The following is a 9,914-nucleotide window of genomic DNA, read 5'->3' as shown; positions in this document are numbered from 1 at the left end:
CATACATATATATGTATACACATACATACATACATACACACACACACACACACATATATACACACATACATATATATACAGTATATACCAATATGCGATATCGATTATCTTTACAATGTATACTATCTTCCATTATAGTATCGATTATACAACCACCAATATATTTACTCATCTGTTTTTCTTTCTCATGTAGACCCTATTTGATTTAATTCCACTCTTCTATATCAGTCATTTAACCAATTGTAGAATAATTCCCATGCTGTAAAATAATCCGAATCTTCTTTTCCTTTAATTTTTAGGGTTAACCTATCCATCTCTGCACATTCCAGAATTTTTTTTGATTATAATATCATCTGCAGGAGTTTCTGAGTTTTTCCAACATTGTGCATATACAATCCTAGCTGCTGTTAGGATATGTAAAACCAAATATGTGTTACCCTTATTATAGTTTCCTTAAAGCATGCCCAACAAAAATATCTCAGGTTTCAAATCTATTTTAAAAAATCACTATCTTAACAAGCAGAATAAGAGATACAGAATAAGGAACAAGAAGATACTGAATTAAACCTTTGCTCCAGAAAAGTCCTGCCAATATCTACTGTTGGGTCCTTGGTGCTTTCTGATCTTGGTTCAGGGGTGGGTTCCTGCGAATGCACAGTTGACTAAAAATTGTTCTGCACATGCCCAGAAACATGTCAGCAACAGCAGAAGAGACCTGGAACTGGTTTGGGGGCGTGGCTGGCCTGACTCGCTGCGGGTTCTGCGACCCAGACCAAATCACCACTACCAGTTCAGCTGAACCGGACCGAACCAGGAGCAACTCACCTCTGGCTTGGCTGTATTCTTACAGATGTTTCATTACCCAACTAGATAACATCATCAAGGCTAGAAGGGAGTGGGGTTTATGCTACCTAGTTGGATAATGAAACATTGGCAAGGAAACAAGCTCAGAGAACACCAAAGACCACACAGTTGAATCCTGATCTACATGAATTTCTTTTATGGGAATAACTACTGCATCCATGTTATCTAAAAGATAAAATATGGAATGAAAGATTCCATTGTCGTGTGCTTGGTTAATGTAATGCTTGAATTTAAAAAAAAAACAGGATTCAAATAGAGCTCATTTGGGTCTAAAAACATTCTGCTGGAGGCAAAAATGACCAACACATTCTCCCTGATGACGAGCTATTGTGCAATTCATTTAATCACTTCATCTCTATGTTGTCATTGGTATCACCACCAAAATCTTCAGTGATGTCAAAATAGGATGCTACCATATAATCTGTCTTGTCTGGTAGAAGTTTGAGGGATAATATTGAGACTTTGAAGACAAACAAGTAGCAATGAAAGTCCTATTCCAAAACAAGAATTCAAACAATAGCTTCCAGGGAAATTCCATTGCACACGCAATCCATGCAAGAAAATAGCATGGGATGTGAAACTTTCTTGGTGGCATATTCCAGGTCTGATCGGGATCTACTTTGACTGCAGGAGGTGAAAAAGAGTGGTGGCTGTGGATGATGGGGGATAAGCAGATAGTCAAGAATAAAAATAATGTGGGCTTTAAACCAGAATGTATGTTGTATCAGGATGAGTTTTGTATCAGGCCTGGTCTTCACTAATTAACTTCACTAATACAGATTAGCTGTCTTGAGGAGGCCTGCTAAGAGTTCCTTCTCATTGCAAGGATCTTGGGACTTGGATGAGGTGGCAGATCTTCTCTGGGGTGACCCCCATATTGTGGTGTGTGGGAATGTGTTAGTCGAAAGCAGGGTGTCCAAACGTGGGAACTTAAGACTTGTGGACTTCACTCCAGAATTCCCCAGCCAGCCAGCCAGCCAATGCATGCTGGCTGGGGATTCTGGGAGTTGAAGTCCATAAGTCTTAAAGTTCCCAAGTTTGGACACCTCGGCCCTAAAGCAGGGGTGGGCAACCCGCAGCTCTGGAGCCACATGTGGCTCTTTCATACCTCTGCTGCCGCTCCCTGTCGTCGGTCGGCTCCACAATTGATAGGGCTTTCAGTTAGGACAGGTAGAGGAAAAAGGACATCACCCTAGGAAGAGACACGATGGTGGGGGAACCGGCTTCCAGTTGGTACCAGAATTGAAGGGGGGGGGGGACTTCCCGTAAGACCTTTTGTGGCTCTTTAAGTGTTTAAGGTTGCTGACCCCTGCCCTAAAGTCTTGGAAGGCATATTTTCTACTTGTCTTCAAGAAGGTTTGTGAAAACTTTGTGTAACCTTTCAATGAGCTTTTGATTTCAGCTTTTAGGTAAACACGACTCCTCTCTACCTGAATATTCTTCTTATATCATTAATTCATTAATTTACTATTTCTATGTCTTTGGTTGGTTTGTCCTCTGTTGTACATTGCCCAAAGTCCCAGGATTTGAGCAGTTAAGAATAGGGCAAATACATACTTTCCCCATGTTCAGTCTTCCTCAGTCCAATGCCTTCAACATGGCCAAAGTCATTTCCTTAAGCATGCCCAACAAAGTCTTGTTCAGCACAGTTGAGAATTCTGGGAACTGTAGTATGTGAAAGACATCCAATTGGAGAAGTTGTCTTTCAACTTGTGAATTGGAGTTTGTGTGCCAAGTTAGTATTAGCAGTTCCATGAACTTTAATGGCTTATGAACGGAAGGCTCTCCCAGCTTCCCTTAAGCGACTGAAGACTTTGAATATAACAGTCAATCTCAGCTGCTACATCTATGAACAGATAAAGCATATGCATGCTTTTACCTGGAAGGACGTGCAGTCTTTTTCAGTGACATTATACCATCTCTTCTGTGCAAGCTCAGCATGGAAAAACCATCAGTCAATGCACAGCCTCCTTCGCTGTGTGACAGGCAGACAGATTTTTCCATTCTACCCATCCCTTGTTTTTTTAAGTAAAAAATCCAATTGCAATATATATATATATATATATATATATATAGTATATATATATATATATATATATATATATATATACACACATACATACATACATACATACATACTACATACACACACACACACACATACATACATACATACATACACACACACACACATATACATACATACATACATACCAGTGGTGGATTTCAAAATTTTTTAGAACCTCTTATGTAGGTGTGGCCTGCTTTGTGGGAGTGGCTTGTCAGCCATGTGACTGGGTGGGAGTGGCTTGCCACTATGTGACCGAGTGGGAAGTGGCTTGGCAGTCATGTGACTGGATGGGCATGGCCAAACTTGTAAAATGTTGTGAAACTCACTTAACAACGCTCTTGCTTAGCAACCAAAATGTTGACTCAGAAACTCTGGCATTTGCAGCATCTTAAAGCTATCAAGTTACAAGACCCTCGCACCCCTAACTCTTTCGGAAAAAAAGCTCAGGGTGTTCAAACCTGAAGCTTCAGACTTATGGACTTCAACTCCCAGAATTCCTCCTCTCACTCTTCATCTTGATGACATGTGGACGGAAGGGGGAGGGAGTTGAAACCGGTTCTAAACGGCACATTAGATTTGTGGCAGGAACCCACCCCTGATACATACATACATACATACATACATACATACATACATACATATATACATCTGAGCTTGTTGATCAGAAGATTAGTTCAGCAGTTTGTATCCCTAGTGCTGCATAACGGATCAGCTTCCGTTACTTGTCCCAGCTTCTGCCAACCTAGCAGTTCGAAAAGACATAAAAATGCCAAGTAGAAAAATAGTAACCACCTTGGTGTGACGGTAACAGCGGTCTGTGTGCTTTTGGCATTTAGTCATGGCGGCCACATGACCACGGAGACGTCTTCGGACAGCACTGGCTCTTTGGCTTTGAAATGGAAATGAGCACCGCCCCCTAGAGTCGGGAAAGACTAGCACATATGTGCAAGGGGAACCTTTACACACACACACACACACACACACACACACACACACACACACAAAGGTTGTCCTCCCTGCTCCTCCAAACCCCCCCCTAAAAAATGAGAGAAGAGCATGAAAGCGCCACAGTATATAGAAGATGTGAATAACATGACCCTATTTTCTTATTTCACGTATGGATCCTGCTGGATCTGGGTAGCCTGTCTTGCCTTCCTTTGGGGAGCTGGGCCATACAAGGCATTTTTTGTCCTGAGACTCATTCTGGGGCTGGAAAGTTTCACATCTGCTTGCCAGGTGGAGCAGGCCACCAGGAGCAGCAGGTAGAGCCCCGCAGAGGCAACCGGCAAGCAAAGCCCGGGTGCAAACAAACAACAGCTTTACTGTAGCAGAGGATTGGAAAAAGGAATTGCTTCAGCGGCCCCTGAACTGCTGAGCTGGGTGATTGATGATCGCTGCTGCTGCTGTTTAGGAAGGTTGCATACCTTGAGCATAAACATGCGGGTTGCAGACCAAGAATCACTGAAGGGGAAAGTTGGGATGGGGGCGAAAGGGGAAGGCAACAGGTTTGAACCTGTTGGCTAAAGCTCAGGTCACCTTCCACAGATCCTTGGCCGGAGGGCTGGTCTGGGAAAGTGTCCGACTGGAAAAAAACCGGTGCTGAGAAAAGAAAAAAAGAAATAGACACAGAGCCAATTGAGGAAGATGGGTATCCTGGCCTAAGTGGAGATGTTTCTGTGGTCTCCAGGTCTCTGGTTTCAGAGGAACAGGGAGGGCACTTAGGGAGAGGAGGAACAGGAATTGGATCTATTCTTCCTGGCCGTCCAACCATAAGCTGCTATTCTGCAGGAACGCAGAAACGTTTAGTCCACATTGGCTTATGTATTGGGTGTCAGTTTTTTGAGGTAGACCAGGTCAAAAAAATAGAACAATAGGATTCCATAAATGTTGTAGAGTGGGATATCAGAATCTTGAAAGCCTGTCGGATTTTCTCTCTCCCCACCAAAAAAATCTAATTTGTTATTGTTAGTTGCGAAGTCATGGACAACGCTCCTCCAGGCCTTCCTGTCCTCTACCATCCTCCGGAGTCCATTTAAGCTCACGCCAACTGCTTCGGTGATTCCATCCAGCCATCTCATTCTCTGTTGTCCCCTTCTTCTTTTGCCCTCAATCTTTCCCAGAATTAGGCTCTTCTCCAGTGAGTCCTTCCTTCTCATTGGGTGGCCAAAGTACTTGAGTTTCATCTTCAGGATCTGGCATTCTAAAGAGCAGTCAGGGTTGATCTCCTCTAGGACTGACCGGTTTGATCGTCTTGCAGTCCAAGGGACTTGCAGGAGTCTTCTCCAGCACCATAATTATGAAATATATACAAAAAGGTAATTTATGCATGAATAGACCACAGCCATACTTACCTCTCCGTAGTTTAGAAAACTACTCGCGCAGGGAATGGTCAAAGAACTAAGCTGGATACAATAGCACATGCAAAGGGTATGGCTCCAATTGTATTGTTAGAAACCCTCATTAGAGACACTTTCAGTTGGCAGATAGGAAATGTTGTTGTGTCATTGTTAGTTGTGGTTGTGTTCAACCCTTCGCGACCCCATGGACAATGTTCCTCCAGGCCTTCCTGTCCTCTACCATCCTCTGGAGTCTATTTAAGCTCACGCTTAGTGCTTCGGTGACTCCATCCATCCATCTCATTCTCTGTTGTCCCCTTCTTCTTTTGCCCTCAATCTTTCCCAGCATTAGGCTCTTCTCCATCGAGTCCTTCCTTCTCATTAGATGGCCAAAGTATTTGACCCACATCTTATACCAATCAAAATTAATGGGAGATATTTTGAGTGTTTTTCTCCCACTTTTTTCTTTCTCAGAACTGGGGGATAATCTTTTCTGAGACCTCTTCCCCTTTAATGGTTTGTTCCATTCCTTTCCCATCCCCAAGGCTAGGTCTATATTCCTTCCCATCAACCCTCTCTTGGGAATTAGGGTGTTGGTGCTGCCACTTTTCTAGAAGGCATAGTGGTGGTGAGCCTTACAGATAAAAGATAAGCTTGACATGAACAACTCCTGAATATGATCTCCTGCTGTTTTAAACAAGGTTAGGCAGCAGCCTTTCTGTGTGTGTGTTTGTGTGTGTGTGTGTGTGTGTGTGTGCGTGTGTAAGAGAGATTGATTTCGATGTTGAACAGAGGATTATGCTAGTTTCCAGTTGACTCTCACCGCAGTCCAAAGCAGGTAGGGTATCTGTGGCTGTACTACTATGCCATGTTAAGTTATGATATGGTTTGTTAAATGCCGTTTAAGCAAGACATGATTTAGTGCAGGGATTGGCAACTGGTGGCACTTCAGATGTTGCTAAACTACATGTCCCAGTAGCATTGGGGAACCAGAGTTTTCTCTCCTTGTTGGCTACAGTTTCTAAGAATGCTGAGAACTCAACAACAGGTACCCTGATATGCCACTTGTTATTTTTTTATTTAGCATCGTAGGAAGTTAGCAAGGACATTTCTCCCAATGGCATGAAACCCAGTTTCTGTGTTTTAATCGGCAAGGTGAATGGTAGCCTGGGAAAAAGTGAGGGGAAAATTGTCGTGAGCCCCCCCTTTTTTTTGTGGTTGGGAAAAGGCTGTTTTAGAAACTGCAAGGAAATTTTTTCTCCCAACATAGAGTGGAGATGACATTAGGAAGTGGTGTGCAATAATCTCTAGCCAAGCTTACTTGATCTGCTGTTTGGACTAGCGAAGCCTTTGAAGTTTGCCTCTTTCCCAGCCAGCAAACCCTCCCAGAAAGCCATTAAACTCAGCTCTGCTGGTGCCAGTCCTATCTGTTCCATCTTGGTTGCTTTTCTCTACTGCTACTTTACGTCCATGGACCTCCTGCCCTAAGGGGTCGGGGTGGGTTATATGTGGGGGTTGGGGTGGGGGACGGAATTGGGAGTGTGAAGGGCGTATTGTAAGGAGTCCTTTTGAAGAGAAGGTTTATTTTGGGGAGGAGTTATAGGGAGAGCTTTTATTCCCATGCCATAGAGACCAGGTCATTCCTAGGAAGGCTCTGCATGACAAAGGGTTTCTCTGTTTGATCTGCCTTCCTTGGAGCCTAGGCTGTGCATTTATAGTAGTATAACCACTAACTCCACCAGGAACAGGAAGTGGAACAGAAGCGTCTCAGGGTACCCCCTGATGGGCAATGCCATGGCTAGGAATCTTTATTTCGGTTGAGTTTGAGTTAAGGTTATCTTTTTTTTCCCCAACACCCTTCCTCCCCAAAAGGCTAAAATTAGTTTGGCCTGGATTAAATAGTCCATAAACGTAACTTTAACTACTGATTACTCCTGCAAGTCCCTTGGACTGCAAGGCGATCAAACCGGTCAGTCCTAGAGGAGATCAACCCTGACTGCTCTTTAGAAGGCCAGATCCTGAAGATGAAACTCAAATGCTTTGGCCACCTAATGAGAAGGAAGGACTCATTGGAGAAGAGCCTAATGCTGGGAAAGATTGAAGGCAAAAGAAGAAGGGGACGACAGAGAATGAGGTGGCTGGATGGAGTCACCGAAGCAGTAGGTGTGATGTTAAATGGACTCCAGAGGATGGTAGAGGACAGGAAGGCCTGGAGGAATGTTGTCTATGGGATCACGATGAGTCGGACATGACTTCGCAACTAACAACAACAGCTGATTATAAGTGCATTTGGAGTCAAGACCTACAGGTTTTTCCCTGACAGTGATTTCTACAAGCCCCATAACTCTAAAGATGATTCTGGCAGAAGATGCTAAAGGGGTATGCAAAAGTTCCATTATTTACCCTCACAAACTCTTACTGACTTCCCCCCCAAAAAAGTGGTTGTATGAAAGAAGGCATAAGAGATGTAGAATAGATGCCTCGTCTCTGTAAAGCCAGTGTGGTGTATGGGTTAATGTGCCAGGCAGAGAGCATTCATGTTCAAATCCTTATTCAACCGTGAAGCCCAATGGATGATTTGAAATCAGTTTGTGTATATGCTTGCACAACATGCTAAACAGTGGTTCATAAATCAAACCAGCTACGTTATGCTTTCAGTCGTGTTTTGTTTATTTTTGATTAGCATATTATGCAAAAACACAGCCCCTATTTCTTCAGCCAATCTACTTCCCAGGGTGGTGGAGAGGATACAATGGAGACAGGGCAGGGGAAGTGGGGGTGGCAGGTGTCATGTCCCTACCATCAAAACAGGATATGAACCCGAATGTCAGCATCAGCAGGGATCATGATTTGAGTGCCAGAAATTCATCTTTCATGGATTTCTTGATTGATGATTTGCATGCCAAATACAGTACGTGAAGTAGTTGTCAGGTTTTGGGGGATATGAAAGTCCAATCAACAAGTGGTTGCACAAACCCATCTCCAGTGGGTGCAGTTGCTCCAAATGAGCAAAATATAGACCTGTGTGAATTTGCACTTTGAAACCTAGAAGAAACCTAGAGCCAAAGGTCGGATAAATGTCTTTTGCCCGGTATATACAGGATTGATTCACCAAAAATAAAAGCAGGCTAAAAATCAAACAAATGAATGAGAATAAAAATTACACAGAAGTCTTGTAATACCACCTAAATAAAATATGTGGAATACATAAGAATGAGAGCTATTGAGAGACAGATGCTTATTGACAGTTTGACCTATAAAAGTTTGCAGGGTCTAAGCAAAATTAGAGAAATTAAATGTTGACTTTTTTGCACTTTACATCTCTTACGGTAGATTAGGGACACTTCCAAGCACAGAAGATTGCTAGCTCCTAGCCAGTCAAAAGCCATTGTGAGGTGAGGGTGACTTTCTTTTCTTCTTCGTCAAAGGAAAAAAATGTAGAAAATAAATGAGGGTTGCAAACAGAAACTAACAAGCCTGTCCCCTTTCCTAGCTGTATGGAAAAGGCTGGACAATTGCTAATAAAAGCCTTATTAGGAAGTACCTTAAATCTGCAGTTTCTGGGGTTTTTGCTAGACTAAAAGATAGAGATTAGAAGTATTGATTGCTATTAGGAAAGTGTTTTTCTGCCCTTTTTTATACTGTTTTTTGACAGAGGTTGGGTAATATCACAATGGGTGTTGTGATGTATTATTGGTTTTTCTTGTTGGCTAATCTATCACTGTGATTTGTAAAATAACCATTTATGGTTTAGCCTTCTGTGGAAAGCTGGACACTGAGGCTTATTCAATAACCCATAATTCTGAATATAAATCCAGCCACAGCAAAGCAACAGGGAAGTTTTAGCATTTTCCAGAATTGCATACTTATTGCATAAACCTGATTAGTGGCAAACTGAACTTGGGCCCATGAAAGCATAAATCTAAGATGAAGTTGCAAGAAATCTGTTTTTCAAATGCCATTAAACTCTTCCACTAGTCAAAAAGACCCAATTTACTAAACTTTCAAAGTTGATCCTTTGCCAACATGGCTAGGTAATCTGTTTTTAGTATGAAACAGTGTTATCCTCCAACACAGATAATAAAGGCTAACACCGCTTCATAAGCAAATATTTCTTTAGCATTCTTCTTGACAAAGGGATGCTCTTTGGTATGGAACCAAACAAAAATAAATCATGAAAGCCACGTTGTTCCCACTTCCTGGTTAATTTTTAAACGGGGCAAGGGTTCACACTTTCCTAAAAATGTTGCCTTTGAATTGAGAATTCCTCCCCTTACATTCTGGCTGATCTGGGGGTGTGTAGTGGAACAAGGCAAAACACCGCTGGTTATTCAGATTAGATAGCCTCTAGTCTGTGTATGAATCCACATGTCTAGGATTGGGAGACCTGGCATTAACATAGCTTCCTGGCTCAGGATGCAAATGAAGTCCTGGCAGTATGAATGGAAGTGAGTAAACTGCAGAAACGTGGTGTGGGAAGCTGATCTCCTTCCAGCTTCCCATTCTTGTGTTTTAGGGATGGAGTTGATGATTAGCTACGAAAGGAATAAGAATAGTTTTCCTTCTCCCTCCCTCCCTCTCTTCTTCCTCCTCCCCCCTGTGGTCAGAGCTGATCTAAGGAAATGCTGGTCTTTAGAATATTT

This window comes from Thamnophis elegans, chromosome 7 (assembly GCF_009769535.1).
Source record: "Thamnophis elegans isolate rThaEle1 chromosome 7, rThaEle1.pri, whole genome shotgun sequence".
In the NCBI taxonomy this organism is placed as follows: Eukaryota; Metazoa; Chordata; class Lepidosauria; order Squamata; family Colubridae; genus Thamnophis; species Thamnophis elegans.
Note: the sequence above shows the minus strand (reverse complement) of the source record.